The sequence below is a fragment of the Chrysochloris asiatica genome, unplaced genomic scaffold, assembly GCF_000296735.1.
Source record: "Chrysochloris asiatica unplaced genomic scaffold, ChrAsi1.0 scaffold00004, whole genome shotgun sequence".
Taxonomy (NCBI): domain Eukaryota; kingdom Metazoa; phylum Chordata; class Mammalia; order Afrosoricida; family Chrysochloridae; genus Chrysochloris; species Chrysochloris asiatica.
This window is the reverse complement of record NW_006408522.1, coordinates 22,776,274-22,781,478: the sequence shown is the minus strand read 5'-3', so window position 1 is coordinate 22,781,478 and position 5,205 is coordinate 22,776,274. Positions and strand designations below refer to the sequence as shown.

Below are 5,205 nucleotides of genomic sequence, written 5' to 3'. Positions count from 1 at the left end.
TTGAGGTTAGCAGCCTGACTCATAACCACTACGCTACCAGAGCAGAGTAAAAAACTTATCTTAAGAAGACTGAGAAAATGCAAGGGAGATTTTGGCTTTTGTACTAGATTTGAATTTGTAGGTTCTTCTCAGTAATTGGATTTATGGTTTAGATTATTTGATGTGAGTGTATTGTAAAAGCAGTAGAAGTTTTAGCCAAGCATTAACATGTAAAAAAAAACAAAGCAAAAGAAAATAATTCTTCCTTAAAACCCACATATAAAACCCAACACATATACACTCTAAAACACAAAAATAAAAACAAAACCTTGCTCCTTAACTATAATTTTAGCTAGAAGATTCAGTAATACATCTACACACGTTAATTAAACTTTGCTTCTAATGACTTAAAATGTTAAAATTTAATGACCTTCTATTATGGGACAGTAATAAATTGTCTATCAATGAGTCATGGCTAGAGATCTCAGTTTTTGTAAAAGGTGGAGAAAAAAAACACACCGCAAAACAAAAAAGCAGTACTGAATGACAGAAAAAGAAAAGAGGTCTTGGAGATCTGGTCTTCATCTATCGTTGCCACCATGGGTCCTTGACTTGTACAAGATTTAGCTCCTCTGGTTGACTTCCTCCTCTATAAAAAGAGATGGTTGCGCTCTCTTCTTCTGTGCTGCCTACGGAGGAGGCAGCCAGCCATCTCATGACTGCCCTCAGGCCTCTGGTGAAGCCCAAGATCATCAAAAAGAGGGCCAAGAATTTCTTCCAGCACGGTTCAGATCATTACATCAAAATTAAGCGTAACTGGCGCAAGCCCAGAGGCATTGACAACAGGGTGAGGAGGAGACTTAAGGGTCTTAAATGCCCAACATTGGTTATGGGAGCAACAAGGAAACAGTAAGCATGCTGCCCAGTGACTTCCGAATGTTCCTGGTCCACAACGTCAAAGAGCTGGAGGTGCTGCTGATGTGCAACAGATCTTACTGTGCAGAGACTGCTCACGACGTCTTCTCAAAAAACCGCAAAGCTGTCGCGGAAAGAGCAGGCCAGCTGGCCATCAGAGTCACCAATCCCAGTGCCAGGCTGCGCAGGGAAGAAAATGAACAGACAGTCGGTTTTCGAGTTTTATTGGTGCTAAATAAAACCATAAAAGCGCAACAACAAAAAAAAGAGAGGGATGGTTGCACTTGGCTAATTGTAACTTATCTTTGTGCATTGCTCAAGTTTCCAATATTCTGTTATGTACATGGTCTATGTATTTCTTGCAATGCTGTAAAGTGAGACACTTTTACCTTCATTATATGGAATCAAGAAACTGAGACTCTTGAAAATTCAAAAATATGTCCAAAGCCACACAGTTTATAAATGGTAGACCTAGGATTCAGACTCACCTCTTCAGACACAATTCTATGTGGCTTCCATGCCATCTCTAAAAGTCTGATAGAATAAAGTTGTCTAGTCCTTTCTCAATTATAACCAGACTTTTAAAGTACCCTGATTACTGCTCATCAGGTACAGCATGTGCTCTATGGCTCCATTACAAGACATTCTAATTAAATGGTAAGTGAATAGCCAACTTTATAGTCAAGCTAATAGAAAATCCACATTACACTGGCTCTGTCTTGTCAGACCAGCCACTTTTAAAACTTCATTCTGATTTATGCTCTCTGATATTTGTTGAATCCCTGGATAACTGTAAAAATGCATTCTCCCATTGCTGGATTACTAAAATGTATTAACAGTTACCATACGCTACGCTCTGGTAGTGTAGTGGTTACGAATCAGGCTGAGAACCTCAAAGTCAGCAGTTTGAAACTATCAGCTGTTCCGTGGGAGAAAGATGAGGCTTTCTGCTCCCATAAAGAGTTACAGCCTCGGAAGCCCTGTACAGGGTCGCTATGAGTTGGAACCGATTCCATGGCACATAACAATAACAACAAATAGGAGTCCTAGTGTGGCGCTGTGGGTTAATGCACCAGACTGCAAAGCCATTTGAACTGCAAGGTTGGCAGTTCAAGCTCACCAGCTGCTCCTTGGAAACCCTATACAGGTTCGCCATGGGTCGGAACTGACTAGACGGCACTTAACAACAACAATAATAGTATCCAAAATACATATGTCAATTATGTAAAGACTGTTTAATCGACTTAAGAAATGATGCTCTTAGCTCCAAGCTCTTTCCTTAGCTAAATGACCCCAGGCATTTGGTAAACCCTTGTTGTTGTTGTTGTTTCGAGTCTGTTGTGCCTTTCAGTTGGCTCTGACCCATAGCTACTCTGTATAGGATTTCCTAGGACAGCTGGTGAACTTGAACCACTGACCATGCAGTTCAAACTGACTTTGCAGTCCCTTGCATTAACCCACAGAGCCACACCAGGACTCCAAAATGCCATTATTTCAGCACTTCTTGGTTTCCACTTAAAATCAAATCAGCTGTTACACTCATTTACACTGGCGTGGCATCCCTTTGTATTTTTTTTAAAGTGCTTCCACTGTCTTTATTTCATTCTATCCTTATGAAATCCTACAGGTTGAAACTGTCCTCTGTGGTCTCCAAAACATCTTTTGAAAAATCAGTTAATTAATTTAGTAGTCTCTGATTTTCTGGTCTGCTTTTATTTCATCCAGGCATTACAAGCAGCAAGAAGAAACATAAGAGGAGAATCAGAATTTCCATGAGGATAGTACTGTAAAGTTACTAGTTAGGTGTTACAGTTTAAATAATTAGCAATCCTTTTTATGATAAAGTTTTAAAGATCATTTGAAAATGTTCCTTTTTTATTTTTATAAAGAAGAAACATGTGCCAATCTATACAAGGATAAGTCAAAAGTATGGCTCCTTGGGTTCCAGCTCATACATGCATAGATTTATTCCAAAATAAGTGTTCTTAGACATGTCTCTGTGACCAGTGGATGGCTGCAGACAAGTTCTCCCAATAATGATGGTGATGATTAAGTGATGAGTTGGCTCTGACTCACAGAGACCCAGTATAGTGTTCTCAAGTTTCACAGAAGCCGGAAGTCTTATCTTTCTCCTGCAGAGCTGCTGGTAGATTCGAACTGCTGATCTTGTGGTTCACAGTCCAACTTCTAACCCACTATGCTACCATGACTCTGTCTTCCCATAAGACACATGTTGTAGTCTCATTAGTGTACCTTCAAAGAGAAAAATATAGATCTAATCAAAACAGTTGCTTTCTAGGGGTTCTGCTGGGTCAAATAATTGTAATGCAGAGAGGTCAGTTCAGGAGGTTATGGTGGCTGTTCTTTGGCATTTTCTCAGACACCGGACAATCAGGAGGGCTATTAGGAAGTAGTTTGGGTGAGAACTAGGCCAAGAAAGTTGTGCTGAGGAAGGATTTTCTAACATGACAATACACCTGCTCATTCTTCAAAGGTAGCAAGGGCTGACCTAGGAGAATTTTGTTGGGAAACCTTACCCATCCACCCTAGAGTTTTTATTTTGTCCCTTCAGACTTCTTTTTGTTCCCCAGATTAAAGAAACACTGAAAATGAACACGATTTGAATCCCCCAAGGATGTCAAAACTCTAAGGCATAAATCAAAGAACACAGAATTCTTTGTGGAGGGATTAGAGAGATGGAAATACTACCTAGTTGGAGGATATGTTGATAAACAACAACTTCACAGTTTGGTATTTTGTTTAATAAAAGTTTCTATGATTTTGTAGAAATACTTTTTGACTTATCCTTGTATTTAGGAAAAATATCTGGAGGCATATACACTACTGTGTTAGCTACGGTTGTCAAGGAGAGCTAGTTTGCATGAATCTCTATTTGATCTTATATAGCCATTTCCAAATGTTCTTGAAATATATGCCAAGAGCGTTCCTTTCATAAAACAGAAAGTTCAGTTTCCTATAAAAATACCAACTGGAAAGTTACTGATCTGCCTGTAAACATACTGTCTCTTGAGACATTTTAAGTCAGTGTGTTTCAGTCATGGACCTATCAGAAATTTGGCTTTGTGCCTCTCCCATAAATTCTGATGGATGATGGAGGAGGATGGGAGAAGAGAATAAGATCAAGAAGTCACAAGATAAAGGATAAAATATTATGAATTATTTTAACTTATCCAGGAGCAGGAAGAGTAGCATTTTAAGTCTCATACCAGTCACAGCATACTCCAGAACACCCAGGGTCTTCTAACCACATTACATCAAACAAGGCTCCTAGAACAAAGCTAATTTGGTTTACTGCCACTCTAGGGTGATTCTGGCTCTGGGTCAAGTTGTTTTTCCTTTCTGTTTCTTCTGAATGGTACAGTGGTTAAACACTCAGTTGCTAACCAGAAGGACCGCAATATGAAGCCACCAGCTACTCTTTGTGGCAATCTCCTCCTGTTGCAACCTAGGAAACCCTATGGCAGTTCTGCTCTACCTTAGGGGGTCGCTATGTGTCAGAATTAGTTTGATGGTAGTGGGTCTGTTTTGGGGGTGTAAGTCCTTTTGAATGCAGTTAAGTAGCCACCTAGTGGCTGATCTGGGAATTACCGTTTCCCCACACTGCATCCCACATGCTCAAGCCTGGCATCAATTCAGGAAGTCCTAACTTTCCTCCTGATGGAGAAGGCCTTAATGGCTCACTCCTCAAGTCTTTCTCCTCTTCTAGAAGTATCTCTCCTACAGAGCCTTGAATTCTCATATTACTTCACAAGGTCACCAAGAGGTAAGATGAAATGACATAAACTGGAACACGTACAGTGCATTTAAAATTTTATTTTAATATTCTTGTTTTGTTAGTAAAGGCTTGAAAGAACGTGGTAAGTGCATGTCTTTCATAAAATCAGAGATGTTAAGGTAGGTAGTCCTGGTGTGGCTTTGTGGGTTAATGCGCTGAACTGCAAGGTCAGTTTGAATCTCAAGGTCGGCAGTTCAAGCTCACTAGCCGCTCCTTGGAAACCTTATACAAGGTCGTGGTGACTTGGAATCAACTCCGTGGCGCTTATCAACAACAACAAGACTTCAGAACTTGATAGTCCAAGCCCCTTATTTCAAGAATGAGGACACTGAGGCTCATAGAGCTAAACATTATTGAGTTGGTATACTTTCATTCTCATGTCGATGAACAAATATTGTTCGCTGACTTTCTACTCTGAGCTAGGTGCTGGGGAAGCAAAGATGAATAATACACAAGGAGCATTCTGCCTACCGGCTTGCCAGAGACAGAGGCTAATTAAAAGGAATGTGGGAGAG

At 40.2% G+C, this 5,205-nt stretch overlaps 1 pseudogene; it reads left to right on the top strand.

The window, feature by feature from the left end:
• Positions 1–694: 694 nt before the first annotated feature.
• Positions 695–3,518, top strand: LOC102816779 (annotated as a pseudogene).
• The last annotated feature ends 1,687 nt before the right edge of the window (positions 3,519–5,205 follow it).